This window comes from Odocoileus virginianus, chromosome 7, assembly GCF_023699985.2.
Source record: "Odocoileus virginianus isolate 20LAN1187 ecotype Illinois chromosome 7, Ovbor_1.2, whole genome shotgun sequence".
In the NCBI taxonomy this organism is placed as follows: domain Eukaryota; kingdom Metazoa; phylum Chordata; class Mammalia; order Artiodactyla; family Cervidae; genus Odocoileus; species Odocoileus virginianus.
The window spans coordinates 5,176,677-5,198,166 of record NC_069680.1 but is presented as its reverse complement, the minus strand read 5'-3'; the positions used below and the strand labels follow the sequence as shown (position 1 = coordinate 5,198,166).

The 21,490-nt window shown below is 42.5% G+C and overlaps 1 pseudogene; it reads right to left on the bottom strand.

The window, feature by feature from the left end:
- Positions 1–221: 221 nt before the first annotated feature.
- On the bottom strand, positions 222–725 carry LOC110122959 (cytochrome c oxidase subunit 6B1 pseudogene; annotated as a pseudogene).
- Between the last annotated feature and the right edge of the window lie 20,765 nt (positions 726–21,490).

Sequence of the window (21,490 nt, the reverse complement as noted above, 5' to 3'; positions counted from 1 at the left end):
AGGGAAGCCCTGTAATTATGTTAATATTTTTTTTCCTGAACTATTTGAGGATTAGATACAAATGTCGTATCCCTATATACTTCAGCAGCATATATCTCTTAAGAACAAGGATATTTTCTTACATATCCTTAGGACAACTACCAAACTGGAAATGTGGCTGATATACACTACTATCCAACATAGCGTCCACAATCAAAGTTTGCTCTTTGTCCCATACTGTCTTTTATTTTTTTTTTTGTTTGTTTGTTTCCAACGAGCGTTTATTATTAGTTAAACCATGATTCAGGATCCCAGGGTGGGGATCACCATGTACCCAGGTCCCCCTTCACCACGGGGGAGAAGGACGGAGAACAGAGGAGGTGGGATGGAGCCAGTTCAGATCTTCCCAGGAAACGTGCCTTCTGCCCGGCGGTCGTCCCAAGCTGACACCCAGGATATGGGGCAGAGGGACTTGTACACACGCCGGTACCATTCGCACACGGAGACGTCACCCCCTTTAGCGGTCATTGCCTTCTCACAGCGGTGGAAGTCCAGGTAGTTCTGCCAGCAGTTCCTGGTCTGGTTCTGGTTGGGGAAGCGGCTATCAAAAGGAGCAGTCTGGTAGTTCTTGATTTTGATCTTGATGTCTTCTGCCATAGTGCTGACTTCCTAAAGATGCCCCTGAAGTCGCTGGAAGCTCAATGTGACCCTCAGCAAAGACGCCAGTACCGGACCGGAAGCGGAAAAATGGTGCATACTGTCTTTTAAAGCATTTGTTTTTTCCCAGTGCAGGATCCAATCCAGAATTACATGTTGTGGTTAGTTGTCATATTTCTTCAATCTCCTGTAATCAGCAAATATTCTTCTCATTTCTTTGTCTTTCATAATATTGACTTTTTGGAAGAGTGTGGATGTCCGACAGCTTTCTCCTGGTTAGATGCAGTCTGTGCGTTTGGACAAGGATGCCGAGTGAGTGCTGCTGCAGCCTCCTTGGTGCCTCCATCAAGAGGCACAGGATGTCATTTGGCCCCACTATTGGTGATGTTAACTTGGGTCACCAGGTTAATGTGATCCCTGCCAAAGGTTACTCTTTTTCCCTTGAAATTAATAAGTGCTCTGTTAATTAATGTGAGATGCTTTGAGACTGTCTTTCCCCCCATAAACTCTTGCCCAATAGTTTTAGCATCCACTGCTGATTCTCTCCTGTATCAGCAATTACTGTGACAGCTGAGAAACGGAGTTGATGCCTTTCAACATCTGGAATCAGTTGCTATTTATTATCTCATTTCACAGATTAAACCACTGGGGCTCTGAAGGTAAAGCAAATTGTAAAGTCAAGTCATTGGGTAAAGTCATTGTCCCACAAAGTAGAAAGGCCACAAAGCTGTGAGATTCAGACTCAGGCCTAACTTCAGAGCAGGTTTGTCTGACCTCTTCTCTCCTGCTGCTCTGTTGCTTCTCCACGCCATCAGCTGTGGGAGGTGACGGGATGGTCTCTCAACCCTGTTTGCCCCACTAAACACATTAGTTTCTGTTTCTTTCCCTAAACTGGAGGCTGAGGCTCTGGTCACAGTTGGGTGGAAAGAAATGGGCCTCAGGGTCATTTTTGCAACCCCCTGCCCCAACCATGTCGAAGCCTTTCCCTCTTAGTCCCGTCATGTTCCTTCCTCAACTGATAGAACAGAAATCTCACAAAGAAGTCAACTCAATGAGGGGGAGAGGAGGAGGGCCAAATTAGGAGCATGAGAGTAACAGATACAAACTATTACATATAAAACAGATAAGTAACAAGGATACATTGTATAGCATAGGGAATTATACCTATTATCTTGTAATAACCTATGTTGTTTAATTGCTCAGTCGTGTCTGACTCTTGCAACCCCTGGACTGTAGCCCACCAGGCTCCTCTGTCCATGGGATTTCCCAGGCAAGAATACTAGAGTGGGTTGCCATTTCCTTCTCCAGGGAATTTTCCTGACCCAAGGATTGAACCCATGTCTCCTGCATTGCAGGTGGATTCTTTAACATTGAACCTCTTGGGAAACCTGTAATAAACTATAATAGAGTATAATCTGCAAAAAATACTGAATCACTAGGTTCTACACCCCAAACTAACACAATGTTGTAAATCAACTATACTTCAATTAAAAAAAGTCACCTCAATTATTCTGCCCCCTTCCCCAAAACACACACACATACACACACACCTCCCAGAGCTAACAGGCCCTCTCCTCTCCTGATCTGGCTGCAGAGGGAGGGTACGTGTGGGGTGGACCAGGCTTCCCAGTGTGAACAAGAAGTGCTTGTGGTGGGAGGAGAACCAGAGGCAAAGCTACAGGGCCACTGCAATGTCACACACACGTGTGTGTGTGTGTGTGTGTGTGTGTGTGTGTGTGTGTGTGTTATAGCTGGGAGTTCTAAAAAGGAGTGAGGAGAGAGGCTAGATCATGCTGAAAAAGTGCTGATTTGGGACTTGAACTGGGTCCACCATCAACCTGTGTGTTATTTAACATCTCTAGGCCTTGCTCTTGTTATCTGTAAAAGGAACATTATGGTACCTACCTCTAGAGGTTGTGAGGATTAAATGAACGAATCCATGGAAAGTGCTTTGCAGGTGAGTTTTTGCTCCATCAACGGTGGGGGTGTGTTGCAGAGAAGATGCTCTAGGGGACGGTGGGTGGCAAAGGAGCCTTGGAGGGCCCTGGTCCCAGGACAGTGTCTACACGGGGAGCAAACCGGTGGTTGGTCACTGGAGAGGCTGCTGAGGAGAAAGGTGAGACTGAGGCAGGAAGGCTATTCTGGTCATGTGCGCTGGGAGGGCCAGATGACTCACTCACTTACTTGTTTACACTTTATCTCTCACCTGCTTCCAGAAAGGCTTTGAAGTAATTGAAGCCTCAGGTGCCTCAACCTGCTGAGACAAGGCAATGTCCCAGCTGGAGCATTGCTGGGGCGAGGTGGCTCGGCTTGGCAGGCCCTCGGCTCCCCCGGAGGAAGGAGGAGGGCCAGCTTCTGCACATGACGGGGAGGACAGCAGGGATGAGGCTGAGGAAGGGAAGCTGGACAAGGCCCTGACTGACCACCAGCCCAGGGGACAGAGCGGCTGGAGTGTCCATTCTGGACAACGAAATGTGGGAGGAGGCCTGGTGGCAGCGGGCACTGAGACCAAGAGTTCTCAGAGTCTGACTGGGTCCACTTCTGGGATTCGCTCAGTTGCTTTCTTGAGTATAGACAGCCCTGCTGGGTATTCCTGGTGGCCAATCCTGGGTCCTCCAGCTGCCCCAAGGCCCAGGCCCTCTCCACCAGACACCACCAGCTCCTCATCTCTGGGGGGAGGGCCTTTCCTCTGGGGTCCAGGTGCCCCTGGCCTCAGGCCGAATCATTTGTTGGGTCCCTGTCCTCCCCCACCTCCCAGCCTCCTCCCTCCCCTTCCCTTACCCCACCCACAGTTGAGTTGGGCCCCAACCACCCCACCCTAAAGCAGTGGGACACCCTGATGGTTCACTGCCTTGACAGCTATGAGGAGGAAGCTCCTGCCTCCACCCGCAGGAAGTCCTTCTTTCTCTGCCCCTCCTGTACACCGTTTCCGGCCTCTTACCTAGAACATCCTGACTTGCCCCAGGCTCCCCTCAACTCAGGTTTCCTTAGGGGGCAAGTTGATGGCGTCCCCACATTACACCAAGTTTTGGCAAGTCCAGCCCAACTTTGACAGACTTTCTGTCACACTTCCCTACAGCTACTTAATCCACTCTTTACTGTGTAATGGAATACCTTCCATTTAGGGAGGTGGAGGGGGTCTCCCCCAGGCGGGATTAAACGTGATGACAGTCCCTAAAGGTAGGGGCTGGAATTCAGGCTGGAAAGGTAAGGCAGAAAGACTGACGGGCGACATCCGAAGTTAGGAGCCAGCATCTGCCAGCCTGGGTTGTGGCAGAGAGGAGGAAGGAGGGGCCTCGGCAGGAGCAAAGCCCACCCTGAAGACACACCAGGGGGCTTGGCAGACAAGGTGAGAGGGGCTGAATGAGAGAGGAGGGAAACGAGCACAAGGAGTCAGGCATCCGTGGTGCAGGGCATGGGCGAGGCAAGCTGGGCACCCAAAGCCAGTGCTCTGGGACAACCCAGAGGGATAGGGTGGGGAGGGAGGTGGGAGCGGGGTTCAGGATAGGGGGCATACATGCATACCTGTGGCTGATTCATGTTGATGTATGGCAAAAACTGTCACAATATTGTAAAGTAATTATCCTCCAATTAAAATTAAAAAAAAAAAAAAAAAAAAAAGAGCAGGGAGCTTCAAGGCTAGAAGTGCGCTGGCCTCAAATCTTGAAGGCCAGAGGCCAGGACAGGGTGCAAAGAGGGCAGGGTGGTAGGGGAGGCAGGAGGTGCCTGGGCAGACAGTTGTTGACCACCATCTGGGATAAAACCTTTTCATAGGTTGAGGCGCATCTGTGTGGGAACAAAGTTCCCTGTGAGAGGAATCCCTGGCTGCAAGGAGCAGAAACATACTCAACCTGCTTAACCAAAACAGAATTTACTAGAAGGAAACAGCAGCAAATCTGTCGTACACTTCAAAAAATTATTATTATTTATTTGATTGCATTTGGTCTTAGTTATGACATAGAAGATCTTCAAGGTGACGAACAAACTCTAGCTGTGGCCAGCGGCATGTGGAATCTTAGTTCTCCAGCCAGGGATGAAACTTGCATCCCTTGCATTGCAAGGTGGATTCTTAAGACCAGACTGACAGGAAAGTCCCTGCCATGGATTTCAAGTTGCAGGGATGAAGCTGAACCTAATGACGAGCTAGATACAGGCACTTGAAAGTGATAACTGGGGTTATTATCCCCAGATGTCAGGAAGCTTACCCACTTGTGTGTCATACTCTCTCTCTCAACTGGTTTTATCTGCGTCTCTTTGCACCTTGTAGTGGACATTTGTCATTTTGGGGCTCCTCAACATCTATATCCCCCTAATAGCACCCCTATTTCCTATGGAGGACTGTTTTTAAATATACTCTGGATTTTGTTTTTCGTCAGGAGTGATGAGGCCAGCTGGTCAGGAGATGACTGCCATTGGAAAGATCATTTGTTACTGTTCCCAAGAGGAGGGTATGCCTGCCACACGGGGCCACAAGGGGAAGCTCTGGGGTCACCCAGGAGGCAGAAGAGCCCAGAGAAAGCAGGGCACAAGCCTGTTGTGGTTTCTGTGGGAAAGGCAAGGCAATGGGAGGGTAAGCAGCTTTATAATTTGCAAAGTTGAAGAATCTCGGTGGTTTCTGGGATCTAGGATGGTATGTAGTTGTGTGGTATCTGGGCCCTGGGATGATCAGGGCTGAGGGATATTGTCTCCTGGAGTGTAGGAGCCAGATAGGGGCGTTGTTTTGGAGTATGAACTATGGACTGGTTAGTTAGTCTATGTATGAAAGTCACATTCCCTATACTTTCCTGGTGGTCCAGTGCCAAGACTTTGTGTTCCCAATGCAGGGGGCCTGGGTTCAATCCCTGGTCAGAGAACTAGGTTCCGCATACTGCAACTAAAGATCCTGTATGCTGCAACTAAGACCTGGTGCAGCCAAAGTAAATAAATATTTTTAAAATAAAAAAAATTTAAGCCATATATATATATATATATATATATATATATATATATATATGGTCATACTGCCTGTTTGTAATCTCTAAGAACTAGTTAACCCTAGAAATGAGCAGTATCTCCCCAGTCAGTAAGGCCCTAGCCGCCAGAGCATCAGGAATATAGAAAATCAGAAATTATAATGAATATAGGAACTTAGCCCACTCATATTGGACATGACCTCAGTGGGATATTAAATGCAGGCATTCTTTCTCCATCTATAAAACCAGAGAGAGCACAGTTTCTATGTCTCATAGTCACTTTAAAGGAACTGAGAACTTATATTTCACAATGTCCAAAAAGAAAAAAATCATCTAATGACCCCAACTTCTACTCCAGCTCCTGTAATACAAATGCCCAGCACACTAGGGCTTATGGGAGACAATCCATAGAGTCATCTTGACTACAAGGCTGGGAGGAACCTGGGCTCTACCAGCTGGGCCGTGGTGTCCTCTGATATTATGATTCAAAATCCCCAGGGATGAACCACTGATGCCCTACAGGATGGACAACAGAGAAGTCTGGGACCAAGTAAAGGCTTCTAACCCTGACCTAAAGTTGTGGGAAGCTGGCAAGATTATTGCTGGCATTGATCTTAGGGCGAGATCTTAGGGCTTCCCAGGTGTCACAGTGGTGAAGAATCCACCTGCCAATGCAAGAGATGCAAGAGATGTGGGTTCTACCTCAGGGTCAGGAAGATCCCCTGGAGTAGGAAATGGCAACCCACTCCAGTATTCTTGCCTGGAAAATTCCATGGACAGAGAAGCCTGGCAGGCTGCAGTCCATGGGGTCATGAAGAGTCAGACACAACTGAACGACTAAGCACAGTACATAGGAGGCGAGATCTCACTGATGAAGAGAAACAAAGATCTTTAAACAAATATGAAGCAGAAAATAGTGAATTTATGAAGGTCTATCATAATTCCCCCACATCACATCTTCTTTACACAAGTGAAAAAAGTCATGCAGAATGAATTTATAGGAAGAGTGTCTCACATGGAGAAAGGAGACTCTCGCAATAGCATTCAGCCTGCTAAAAATCCAAGGGACTATGATGATGACTTTCTGATTAATTAGACTTTTGCAGCAGTTTTAGGTTCACAGTAAAACTGAACATAAAGTACAGACAGTTTTTGTAAACCCCCTACCTCTCCTTCCATAGCTATCAACATCCCATTCCTGAGTGGTACATTTGTTACAGTTGATGAGCTCACATCGACATATCACTATTATCTAAAGATCATAGCTTATGTTAGGGTTTACTCTTTTGGTACCATGGGTCTCGACAAATGTATCATGTCATGTGTCTACAATGATAGTATCATATAGAATGATTTTGCCACTCTAAAAATCCCCTGTGCTCTGCCTATTCATCTCTCCCTCCCCTCTAACCCCAGGCAACCACTGATCTTTTTCCAGAATGTTGTAGAATTGGAATCATATTGGCTTCTTTCACTTAGTAATATGCACTTAAGTTTTCTCCATGTCTTTTTGTGGCTTGATTGCATGCCAGCTTGATAGCTTCTTTTTGGTGCTTGTGATATTTCATTGTGTGATGGTGCCAGAGCTTCTTTATCCATCCACCTCATGAAGGAGGACATTTTGGTTGCTTCGAAGTTTTGGCAATTATGAATAAAGCTGATATAAACTATTTGCAATAGCCAAGACATGGAAGCACCCTAAGTGTTCATCACAGATGAATGGATAAAGAGGAGTAAGGACAAAAAAAGAGCCCTCTGACACATGCATGTTTGTCTCTTTCTGCCTCTGCCCACAACAACCTTCAGAAGCAGAAATCCTTCAGAGCTGTTTTACTTCCACCTTCCAAATCTCAAGCAAACTTCTCGTGAGGCCAGTTCTAGCTTAGAACCACACAAGGAAGGGTGTCTTAAAGCGTACTTCCAGTATAATCAAAGTGACATAGTACAACACCACCGCAGGGACCCAGGCTCCTCCTAGCTCATTGCTAGGCATTCTCTCCTCCTGTTAACCACCCTGCGTTGAATCTCCTGAGGAGAGGTAGGTCCACCTTGGAGAGTGGCATTTCAGGAGATTGAAACCCAGATTGAAACCAAATGGGCTCATCCAAAGGCACATTCTCTCCTGCCTAAGCACATGGTGGGGGAGGGAGGATCACTGGGGAGGGGGCAGGAAAATTAAGGATCCAGATTGTAGTAGTTCCCTCCCTAGGTACATACCACCAGGGGAACATGTGCTCATAAAGAAAGAGAAGACATTGAGTATATAATACCTGTAAAAGAAAATGCAAAAAATGAATCTATATGAATTAAAGCAGAATTAATGGACCAATAAGAACCCAGCTCTAATCATAATAAAATTTTCAGATCATGGATGATATTATAATAATTATAACATTATAATTGAAATAGGGAATGAGAATGTATAAAGAAGCTATCAAGTATGAAAAATATAATAATAGCTGAATTAAAGAATTCAATATGATAGTTGAATGGCAGAATATATTCAGACTGAAAATGAATTCATAAGCTGGAAGACAGGGTTGATGAACTCTCCCAAAAGATATCAGGAAGGAATAAAGAGGAAAAATATAAGGGTAAAGTTAATAGATATGGAAGATAGATAGGTCTTTAAAATGAAAGTTCCAGAAGAGGATGGGGGGAAAAAAGCTGGAAGGAAGGAAATATTTGAAAAGAACAATGAGTAAAAGAATTCCCAGAATTAGAGAAAAGTATAAGATTTCAGGCTGAGTACCAACAAGATAGTTTTTTTAAAAATATCACTTAAACATATTATAGTAAAATTTAATAAAGTGTGAGTTATCTCTTATTTAAATAAAAATTTTATTTATCAAATAAAATTTAATAAAATTCTAAAAGCTTCTACAGAATCATAACTAATAAGCAAACAAACATAAAATAAAAAAAACAACATACACTAACCACTAGGAACACGTATCATACTGACATGTTTTCTCAGTAGCAATACAGAATGCAAGAAAAAGAACTTTAGAACTCAAATTTTAACATAAAAGTGAAATAAAGATACTCTAAAGCTTTCAAATTCTTAGAAGATTTACTTACCCAAAGGCCCTCTTTGAGAATACTTTTGGAGTAAGTACACAGCATAGAGAATTAAATCCCACAGGACACTTAAAGATACTGGAAGGAAGGCTGACTAAAGTATACAGTAAGGTATGTATTTGTCTAGATAAGTAAGTCTAAAAGTAAAAAGAAAAAAAGCTGTATCTTGAGCATTAAAATTCTAGATGATACAACATGACAGGGTTGTGTGTCTGGAAGATTGTGAAGTCCATTGGAAGGCAAGCACATGCTTTTTATGGAGGAAGAGATATAGCTATCAATAAGTTCAAAATTGATAAGGAAAAATAAACACAAGTAAGGGTTATCATACATAAGCTAGGGGTAACACCAGAAGAATGAAACTGTAATGTATAAGTTTTAAACCAAAAAAGAAATTCAATCTATCCAGTGAAAGTTATGGAAGGAGAAAAAAAGAAAAATTCAATATGGTAAATAGGAAGTATGAAATAAGATAGCTTATATGGGTCTGAATACAGCAGCAAATAAACTTAAATATAAATGGGTTAAATTTATAAATCAAAAGAATCTCATTAAATAAAAATAAATAATATATTGAAATAAAATATGTTATTTTAAAAAGGGACACAGAAAGGTTGAAAACAAAGAGAAAAAAGATAAACTAAAACATCAATCAAAATAAAGTCACTGTAGCAGTTTTCTTTTTCTTTTTCTTTTTTAGCTGTGTCACCATGGCTTGGCTTGTGGGATCTTAGCTCCCCAACGAAGGACTGAACCCAGGCCATGACAGTGAAAGTGTCGAGTCCTAACCACTGGTCTGCCAGGGAGCTCCCTGTAGCAGTTTTGTATTAGACCAAAAAGATTTTAAGGTGAAAAGTATTATAAAGGACAAGAGGGACAGTATATATTTGTAAAAGAATAAGTCAAAGGGATAAAATAGCAACAAATAGATTAAATTATGATACAGATTAAATTATGTAAGTGGCAACTGAGAAAACTTGGGTTTGGGATGGGAATAGATAAATCAATGATGGTAATTAGAAATTTTTAATAGATCCTTCTCAAAACTGATAGTATAGGTAGACAAAAGTTGAACAAAAAGCTTATATTTAAACAATATATTAATAAGCTCAAATTAATAGGTGTATAGAGAGAAATTTATTCCTTAAAATTGGAAATATTTATGGAATATTAGCAAAAGTTGACCTTGTAGTAGATCACAAAGGAAGCTTCAATTAATTTTAAAGAATCAGCATAAAAAATATGTCTCAGACTATAGTGCAATAAAATTAGAAATTTACAACAAAATGGTAGCTTTAAAAATCTCCTATGTCTGTAAACTAAAATAATACTTCCAAATTACTCTTGGTTTAAAGAGGAAATGATAAGGAAAAGTAGGGGAAAATAACTACAGTCACAGCAAAGATTATAAAAATAGTGAAAGCAATCAATACTATGTGCTATAGATTAGATTTGTAAATAATCTAGTGGAACAAATTAAGGAGCCCTGAAAAAGACTCACTTATCTATAGATACATACAATACAACAGAGGTGGTATTGCACAGTTTGAATTAGTTAGCTCTCCGTATAGGAAAAAGTTAGATTCTTGTTTCAGATCATATAAAGACAAAATTTAGAGGTATTAAAGACATAAAAGGCAAAACTAAATTTTTTAGAAAAAAATAGAATAGTTTTTAGTAACTTTAGGGTAGGGCAAGACTTCTTGAACAAAGAATAAAAGCTCAAATTGTTAATATAAATGCTGATGTATTTCCCCACCTTCAAAATTTTAGGTTACACATGAAAATGACACAGGCAAGGTTGAAAGATAAAGCATAGACTGGGAGAGGAGATATACTGTGCACATTACCTACAAAGAGTCGGAACACAGAGGACTTTATAATGAATGCCAACAAATCAATAAGAGACAAACAGCCCAGTAGAAAGGACAAACTCAATGGCCAAGGAAAATGTAAAAGAATGTCCAAGTTTGTTCTGCACAGCAAGAGAAACCATAAACAAAATGAAAAGACAACCCACAGAGAGGGAGAAAATATTTGCAAATGAAGCAACCAACAAGGGATTAATCTTCAAAATATACAAACAGCTCGTGCAGCTCTATGTAAAAGCCAAACAAAACTCCCCCCAAAATGGGCAGAAGATCTAAATACACATTTCTCCAAAGAAGACATACAGATGGCCAAAAAGCACATGAAAAGATGCTCAACATCACTAATTATCAGAGAAGTGCAAATCAAAACTACAAAGAGGTGTCACCTCCCACCGGTCAGAATGGCCATCATCAAAAAGTCTACAAACCGTAAATGCTGAGAGGGTGTGGAGAAAAGTGAACTCTCCTACATTGTTAGTGGGAATGTAAATTGGTATATAAACCTATATCCACTTTTTTAGATTTTTTGCTGTAGATAGCAGAAATTAACACAACACTGTAAATCAACTTTATGCCACAGATATTAAAAAAGAAAAGAATGTCCAACCATTCTAGAAGCCAGGGAAACGTGAATTTTTTAAAAATGAGATACCAATTCAGAAAGATTAGACTGGAAAATTATTTAAAATCTGACCAGACCAAGTGTTGTCAATGAAGTAGGGAAAGAGGAACTCACATATTGATGGGAGTATAAATTTGGATATTAGTTTAAGTGGAGGATGTGCATGCACACAGCCCATTTCCCTTCCAGGCGTACACCCCAGAGAAACCCTTACGTGCATTCACAAGAAGACATGTGTTCAAATGTTCACCACTGAGGGAATTCCCTGGTGCCAGTGCTTCGGACTTGGCATTTTCACTACCGTGGCCCAGATTCAATTCCTGGTTGGGGAACTAAGATCCCACAAGCCATGTGGCACAACCAAAAAAAAAAAAAAAAAAAAAAATCTTTACCATTGACAACAACAGGTTGAAAACAATCTAAGTGTCCATCAACAGCAGACTAGAAGTACAATCACATGATGGAATTCTACACAGCAGTTAAAATGAACTGGAATTAAATGATCTTTGAACATGGACAGTCTCCAGAACACGATTTATGAAGCCAGAAAGAAGTTACAGAATAATATGTGCAATATCTGGACAAAGGAATGGCAACCCACTCCAGTATGCCTGCTGGAGAACTCCCTGGATAGAGGAGCCTGGCAGACCCCAGGTCCATGGGGTCACATAGGCAGACACGACTGAGTGACTAACATACACACATGTATATCATATACTATTTATTGAGTTTTAATTTTCTGAAACCAAAATTACGTGACTGTTAACAAAATACAAAAATGGAGTGAAAGTACAAAAGTATACGTGGGAATGATAACAACTAAGATGGCAGAAAGCGAAGAACTAAAGAGCCTCTTGATGAAAGTGAAAGAGAGTGAAAAAGTTGGCTCCTGAGGGGCTGTGAGTGCAAGAGAGCCAGGAAGCCTGTCTCAACTCCCCACATGCCCGGAGTGCTGTGTGGGTTGGAACCCAAAGGCAAGGGCAGAATGGACTGGTCCCGGGTTAGAGTTTGGCAGATTCACTGGATTCAACTCAACTGAGATTTTCTGGGTATCGGCTGTGTCAAGCCCAGTGAGACAGGCTGGGGGTACTCAAGGTGGGGCCTGGGGTGGGGCACAGACATGAATCGAGCACAGTGGAATGAGGGTCAGGGGAAGCTGTACAAAAGATAGGACCAACTCAGCAAGTCTTTAAAGATAAATTGGTGTTTCCCATGCAGATGGGGACATGGGACACACTTCTTGATTTAATTTTGCAGAGCTAATGGATGAAGAACTAAAGAGCCTCTTGATGAAAGTGAAAGAGGAGAGTGAAAAAGTTGGCTTAAAACTCAACATTCAGAAAACTAAGATCATGGCATCTGGTCCCATCACTTCATGGTAAATAGATGGGGAAGCAATGGAAACAGTGAGAGACTTTATTTTCTTGGGCTCCAAAATCACTGCAGCCATGGTGACTGCAGCCATGAAATTAAAAGATATTTGCTCCTTGGAAGAAAAGCTATGACAAACCTAGGCAGCATATTAAAAAGCAGAGACATTACTTTGCCAACAAAGGTCCCTCTAGTCAAAGCTATGGTTTTTCTAGTAGTCATGTATGGATGTGAGAGTTGGACTGTAAAGGAAGCTGAGCACTGAAGAATTAATACTTTTGAACTGTGGCGTTGGAGCAGACTCTTGAGAGTCCCTTGGACTACAAGGAGGTCCAACCAGTAAAGGAAATCAGTCCTGAATACTCATTGGAAGGACTGATGCTGAAGCTGAAACTCCAATACTTTGGCCACCTGATGCGAAGAACTGACTCATTGGAAAAGACCCTGATGCTGGGAAAGATTGAGGGCAGGAGGAGAAGCGGATAACAGAGGATGAGATGGTTGGATAGCATCACCGACTCCATGGACATGAGTCTGAGTAAGCTCCGGAGCTGGTGATAGACAAGGAAGCCTGGCGTGCTGCAGTCCATGTGGTCTCAAAGAGTTGGACACGACTGAGTGACTGAACTTAACTGAACTGAAATTACTGATGTGGTTTCCTTTGGGAAGGGAGGGAGTGAGGTGGGAGAGAGGAGAGGCATCCATCAGTCTCAGTTGTATTTTTCAATAAAACCTCTGAAGTTGACATTTTATTTTATTTATTTATTTATTTTTTAGCAATAGTCTAACAGAGAAGAACCAGAACCTTAACACTGAATTCACAATGGACATTTTATAATATTAAGATTTGACAAAGTTGGATTGTGGATACACAGATGTTCTTATATTATTCTCTTTTGTTTGTTTGAAAATTTCATAATTATACAATAAAGTTCAAAGTAAAAGGATTATTAGAAATAGCTTTATACCAATAAGATTTTAAATCTATAAGAAATGCTTACTGAAATACATAAAATGCCAAGCTTTGAACAAGAAGAAATAGAAAATAGGCCAACAACCAGTAAAATAACTGAAATTATAATCAAAATTAACACATTAAAATTTTTTTTTCTTAGCTCAGTTGACTTTGTAGCTAAGTTCTGCCGAACTCATAGTATTAAGAGTATCTTTTAATTCCAATGCCTTAATATTTGGGGCCTTGCCCTTGGAGAGACTGATATCTGAGGGCCAGCCAATTCCTAGAGATGGCGTGCCTTTGACCTGCAAACTAACCAATCCAGAGTCTACATACCTCACTCCACCTTCCTTGGGCTGTTTCACTCCAGGCCGCTATTCACCTGCTCTAATCACCCAGGGCCAGGCACCAGGCAACTAGGGGCAGCCCCTGCACCCAAGAGCTCACTGAAATTATTTCAACCCGTCCATCCTAAACCTGCTTGCCTTGCCTTGCCTTATCTCCTCCTGGTCTTATGCCTCAGAGCAACCCAAATTCAGGTCCATGAGGGAACATGTATGAGCGTTACTCGCTTCAGCAGAGAATTGGAGTTATCCTAAGTATCTATCATTAGGAGAAAGGATGAGAAAAACCATGAGACATAAATGCATTCTGTGGAGTAAATGGGCAGCAGTTGGAAGCAATGGGTTTGAGGAATATATAATAACATGGGTAAGTCTTAAAAGCAGTAAAAAGGAAAGAATAAAAAGAGATATAAAATGTACACACATGCTCTCTACTGTATAACCCAGGGAAGGACTCTGCTCAATGTTATGTAGAAGCCTGGATGGGAGGGAGTTTGAGAGAGAATGAATACATACATATGTGTGGCTGGCTCCCTTTGCTGTCTACCTGAAACTGTCACGACATTGTTAATCAGCTACACTCCATTACAAAATAAAAAGTTTAATAAAAAATAAAATGTACACACATTCAAAACACAATATATTTCTCAAAGATACATACACAGGGCTCCCCTGGTGGCTCAGCAGTAAAGCATCTGCCTGCAATGCAGGAGACCATTTACAACACAGGAGATGCTTGTTTGGTCCCTGAGTTGGGGAAAAACCCCTGGAACAGGAAATGACAGCCCACTCCAGTATTCTTGCCTAAAAATCCCCATGGACAGAGGAGCCTGGAGGGCTATAGTCCATGGAATCACAAGAGTCAGACATGACTTAGTGACTAAACCACCACCATATATACCCAAGGGCATAAGCCAAATACAACATAGTAAGTGTCTATGGGGGAAAGGGGAAAATACTAGCAGTGGTGGTGGTGAAGGGAAGAAAAATACACATATAAGAGAAAGGGCAAATGTGAGCCCGATTTGGTTGCATGATTCTGCATCACAGCTAAAACAGGCATCACATACACTCACAAACACTAAAGTCTACATCTTACACCAGACCTGTTTGCTTCCTTAAAATCAAGTCTGGGGCCTCTAAGGTGGCAAGGGAAGGGTATTCAGGGGGCCCTGGGGTAGAAGTACTGTTCTACTACTTGCCCTGCATGATAGGATACTCATTTTATACTATTTGTTAAACTACACAAGTAAGTCGTATGGATTTTCTTTATTATTCTTTTTCCCTCTTTTTAAAAAATTTTTATTTATTTACTTTTGGCCATGCTGCGTCCTCATTGCTGCGCAGGCTTTCTCTAGTTGCATCCAGCAGGGGCTACTCTTTGTTATGGTGCTCGGACTTCTCACTGCAGTGCCTTCTCTTGTTGTGGAGCATGGGTTTAGGGAGAGCATGCCTCAGTAGTTGCAGCTCCCAGGCTCTAAAGCACAGGCTCAGTAGTTGTCACGCATGGGCTTCTTTGCTCCGCAGCACCTGGGATAATCCCGGACCGGGGATAGAACCCATGTCTCCTGCATTGGCAGGTGGACTCTTCACCACTGAGCCACCAGGGAAGCCCCTCTCATTTTAAAACATGATCTCTTTTGTGCTTCTCTGGTGAAGTAGACAGAGGGGGCTTTGAGCATTTGTAGCCCACCTCATCTCCCTCTCCCTGTCTCCTTGTCTCTGAGAGGTTCTGAGGAACACAGTTTCAAAACAGTCAAACAGATCCAACTCTTTCACTGAGGGGCAAACTGCAGTCCATGTGGGGCACCTCTGGACAGCCTGTCATCTTCTAAAGGGGGCTAAGTCAGTTGACTATGACGGTCCTGATGGACATAGTGCCAGGGGATGAAGGCTCCAGTCACTCTGGGCCCCAGGAGGCTTCCCTTAATGTGCCTGGCACTGAGCTGGGCACAGGTGGTTGAGGTCTTGTTCCTGCCCCCTGCAGGGACAGTACTCAGTAACTGACCTGTGAAGTCCACCCATGACTGTGCTTCCTTCACCTGGAAACCCTTCTGCTGTCCCTTTTCTGACCTCATCAGGTCCTGTGATTGTCAGTCCTCAACCTCACCAGACTCCTCCGGGAGAAAGTTAAAACAGAGTGACTTCCTGCCAGCCCCCAACTGAACCCACGTTTTATCTCTTTGGCTCGAAGCCATCTGTCAGGAAACAGCCCCTCTCCTTTGGGGGACTTACCTGTATGTCAATCTCAGCAGGTGTTTAAAAAGTTTCCATGGGACAGGGGAGAAAAGCAAGAAGGTCACCTGTGAATATTCCTTTCTCTGGGAACACCTGCTCCTTTCAACCACCCTACAAGTAACATCCTACAAGAAGAGGTTAGATCTTCTTTTCATCTCTGTTTCATGGGTGATGACCATGGAGGAGATGGTCTTGCTCAAGGTCACCCGCAGTGTGAGAACTGGACAACAGAGCCAGCTCACTCCAGAGCAGGTAGATCAAATCCTATCCATCAGGGCAGAGACTGTGGGGTTCACAACAAAGAGTACATTCCTGAGGAAGGATATTTGTGGAAGAATACCTTTTCATCCCCTCTGGAGAGAGACTGGGGACCCGGTGGTGGTTGACAGCTGCAGGAAAACGAACCTCTGCAGACCTAGACGGCTCTAAGGCCTCAGTGGTCAGGTTCTCGCCCCCATGGGTGAAAGAGGGAGGGAGAAGGAGGGTGGGAAGGAGTGAGGATGGGCCCTGGGAGGTCTAGTGTGGGTGGGAAGAACCAGGAAGAATGAAAAGAACATAATTGGTAGCTATTTTGGGAAACCGGAGTTATTTTGAGGTGGTAAGAATTCAGAGGAACAAATTCTGGGCTTTAAGAGAAAACACCAGGACAAGGCTGCCAGGAGCCACATAGAGTCAGGCACACACTGGCCTTGGCAGGGGCTGCCGGTGTCTGAGGGTGCTTTGTAACAGTTTTGTGAGGTGTAAATAACCAGTCCTTAGTGAGAAGAAGCTCCATTGCTGTCCCAGGGACAGGAGCAGGATTGCACAAATAAGTGGGGACGAGCTCCCTCTTGTGGTATTTTGTGGTAATGGCAACCCTGAACTCGGGCCTGGGAATCTGGGGAAGATTCCCTCAGGTACCAGCAAGAACTGATGGAGCGCTGATAGTGTGTTGAGCCTTGCAGGAACCTTACTCCTACTGTTTCACCTTTACAACAGCTGGAGGAAAACTGCTTCTCTTTATCTGGTCTTGTCCTCCACCCACTACCTTGAGATGCAAGCTGAAAACTCACTTCCCAGACCTGGGGGACCCCTGCCGCTGTGTCCTGAACCTCTGCTGGTATTTCTAGAAAGCTTGGCTGTCTCTCTGATGCTATTGCACTTTATCATGATTAGTTTATCTGACTTTTTAGCTTCACCAAAGGACTGTAACTTCCATCTTAGTCTCCATTACATCCCTGGCAGAGATAAGGGACTGAATTAATCTGTCAGATGAATAAATGATGAATGAGAGAGAATTCCTGGTCTGGCATGTGTGGTTTGGACACAGGGTCAGCATCACCACAGTGGAGTTATGCAGTGCTCAAAGTGGGAGCTCACTTCAGGGAGAATGTCTCTAAAAAACGTTAAGCTTGAAATCTGTAAAGTCCCAGATGACTAAGCGTTCTATTCCTTCATATTAGAACTGTTCTCTCACTGGTAAGATGGAGAGAGGAAACAAGGGAGGAATTTTAGGACATAACCAGCTGGAGTTGGGACAGAATCCCTGAGGGTTGGTCCTGGGTACTGTCACTGAAGTGGAGGAAGAGGGTCCAGCGGATAACGTCACCCAGCAGGTGAATCCCAGGACATTATTTAAGCTGGCTCCTCAAACTTGGGGTTAAGTTCAGTGGGGTCAGGGGTCACACTGTCAATCTCTCACCACATTACTTTTTGTAAGGTTTTGATAAATGACTCTGGCCTCTCCTGGTCAGAGGCTTCTCCTCGTTGGTCATCTGTATGTAGGGGTGGAAATGGCAGCAATGCCAGTGAAACCCTGGGCTCCCTTAAATGTGCTACAAAAACACCTTTGGCAACTCTCAGAGAGTTGGGAAGGCTTCCAACAGTTCGATTTTACAGATGAGGAAACTGAGACTCAAGAGGAATGCAGTCTTTCTCACCATGATACAGCTGGTAAGTAGCAGAACGGGGAGGGTGATCCAAGTCTGTGGTTCCAAACGTGTGAATAAATAATATATTCACACAACTCAGATTCAAACAGTTCAAAGCAGTGGCAAGTCAGCCTCCCTTCCACCGTCTCTCTCTCAGTCACCCCGCTACTCTCCCCAGAGAACCAGAGCTATTGTTGTCTTGTGTCCTTCCCAAGCTTTTCCATACACATTCAGACCCACATATTCTCTCTCCCTACACACATACATGGAGGGCAGCCTGGCACACGTCCTGCTCTGCATCTCATTCTTTACGCATAATATATCTTAGAGTTTGCTCCACCTCAGTGTAATTAGACCTCTCATTCTTTTCATGGCTGCACATATTACACTGATGGATATAGCATAATTTTCTCGGTTCTCTACGGATGGTCTTTTGTTTCCAATCTTTGAGATTACAAAAAACAAGGGAGGGTTGGAGAGGGGAAAATGAGTGCACCAATATGGGCTGAGATTGCCCCAGAGGGAAATTACTAAGACTGTACTTTCTTCATTCTCCAGCCTTACAGACATCTGTGAGTTTGCAGATACCCCTCTCTCTGCAACTAAAAAGGTGCTGTTTTGTTCTCAAATAACTTAAAAAATACCTTGGTGAAGGAAATAGCAGATGCACCAAAAAGCATTAGTAATCTGTTCTCTACAGGCTAGGGGTGCTATTAGAAGATGGTATGGGGTTCTTTGTTTCAAAGAAAATGAAGAACGCTATGTGCTTTAGACCAAGTAGTGACACTTAATAGAGGGAGATGAGCATAAATAAGACACTAGTCAACAGAACAGACAGGTACTCCAGAGACAAAGGTCACTGACCATTATAATTATTTTTGTTTCTTCCAATTAAGTGCCTGAAACAAAAGAGGCCACTAAGATGCCACTTGATCAGTAATTTACAAAAATTATCTATTTATTTAACTTCGCCAGGTCTTCTTTGTAGCATGTGGAATCTAATTTCTTGGCCAGGGATCAAACCTGCACCTTGTGCATTGGGAGTTCAGAGTCTTGACCACTAGACCACAAGGGAAGTCCCAATCAGTACTTTTTAATAATAAAAGCTGGTGAACAGAGTCTTGAGTTGAGTTACTGTGGCAAGGATTACGAATTGCTTTCCAATATCTATTTCCCCCTTATCTCTCAGTGAAATAGAACCTCTTATGTATGACATCCTTTATATATGGACTCTAAAAAGAAATGATACAAATGAACTTACTTACAACACAGAAAGAGACTCACAGAGAATGAACTTATGAGTTCCAGGGGAGTTTGGGATGGACACATACACACCACTATATTTAAAATGGATAACCAATAAATAAATAAATAAATAAAATGGATAACCAACAAAGAGCTACTGTATAGCACCTGGAATTCCGCAGCCTGGATGGGAGGGGTAGTCACATGGCCATACCTACCTGCAAGGGAGGCTGGGAAATGTAGTCTTTATTCTTGGTAGCCACGTGTTCTGCTAAAAATCAGAGGTTCAATTTCTTTTTTTTTAAAGTATAATTTTGTATTGGGGTAGAGCCAATTAACAATGTTGTGATGGTTTCAGGTGACCAGTAAAGGGACTCAGCCATACAGACACATGTTTCCATTCTGCTCCACACTCCTCTCCCATCCACGCTGCCCCATAACATTGAGCAGAATTCCATGTGCTATACAGTAGGTCCTTGTTGGTTATCCAACCTTCTGCTCAGAATATAGAAGTAGTTATGAGGCATCTTGGAATGTGGATAAGGGCAATATTTAGTGGTGGTGAGAAAATAAGATAAAAAGGAGTGTAGGTCCCTGAGTGTCTTTGTGGACTAGAGATGGCATCCCGCCCTGGACAGCCTGCATTCTGACACTCACAAGAGAAAGAAATGAACTTTCATCTCTTTAGGACACTGTTATTTTAGGTCTCTGTTACTTGCAGGTAAATAAGTAAAGATGATAGATTGGTAAACCCCAATGATAGGGAATGAGGCACGCCCTCAATTTCCAGACCTGAGTTATTTCATAGACACCCTTAAGTAAAAGGAAAATAGTGTTCTTATGAATTCTGTAATAACAGCAAAAGAATGTTCTTTAATAACTATAGCTATCATTTATTGAACTTCATTATGTGCCAAGCTCTGTTATAAATGCTTAACATACATTATTTAATCCTTGAAACCACCCTATAATCCATATACCAAAGAAAATTGGCATATTAACAAAAATTAACTCAAAATGGATTATAGTTCTAAATATAAAACCAACTATAAAATATCTAGAAAAACACATGGGAGGAAATCTTTATGACTTTGTGTTAAGCAAAGACTTCTTATCTATAGTACCAAAGCCACTACCCATTAAAGAAAAAATTCATAAATTCTACTTCATGAAAGTGTTAAAACTTCTGCTCTTCAGTAAACACTGCTCAGAAAATTAAAAGGCAGGATACAGACTAGAGGAAAATATTTGCAAAACATATATCATGGATTGGGAAGATCCCCTAGAGAAGGAAAGGCTACATACTCTAGTATTCTGATCTGGTGAATTCCATGGACTACAGTCCATGGGGTCACAAAGAGTCGGACACAACTGAGTGACTTTCACTTTCACATATCTGATCAAGGATTTGTATACAAGATATATAAAGAGTTCTCAAAACTCAATAAAAAGAAAGCAAGCAGTCCATTTTTTTTAATGGACAGATGATTTGAATATTTTACCAAATAGTCACATGGAAAGATTTTTAACATCATTAATCATTAGGATAATGTAAATTAAAACCACAGTAAGGGGACTTTTCTGGCGGTCCAGTGGTTAAGACTCTGCACTTCCACTGCAGGGGGCATGGGTTTGATCCCCAGTATGGGAACTAAGATCCCACATGCTATGTAGCCAAAAATAAACAAACAAAAACAACAACAAAACACCACAATAAGACACCACACCTTAAAATCGTTAAAAAGTGAACATACCAAGTGTTGGCCAGGATATGGAGTGACTGCAACTGTCACACATTGCTGGTGGAAGGAAAAATGGCTTAGCCATTTTGGAAAACAGTTTGACAGTTTCTTATAAAAATACATTACACACTTATCACATAACCCAGCAATCCCTCTCCTGGGTATTTAACCCAAGAAAAATAAAACTTGAATGTTCACCAAAATCCTGAACATGAAATTAGCTTTGTTCTTAGTTGCCCCAAACTGATAACAACCCTAAAGTCCTTCAACTGTGAAAGGATATGCAAACTGTGGTACATCAATACAACGGGATGCTACTTAGCAATAAAAAAGTAATGAATTACTGACACATACAACAAGGATGAATCTTAACTGTATCATGCCAAGTGAAAAAAGCCAGACTCAAAAGGCTACATACAGTATGATTTCATTTCATGGCATTCTAGAAAAGGCAAACTACTGGGACAGAAAATAGAGCAGGTGTTACCAGGAGCTTCAGATGAGGAAGAGGTTGATTACCAAA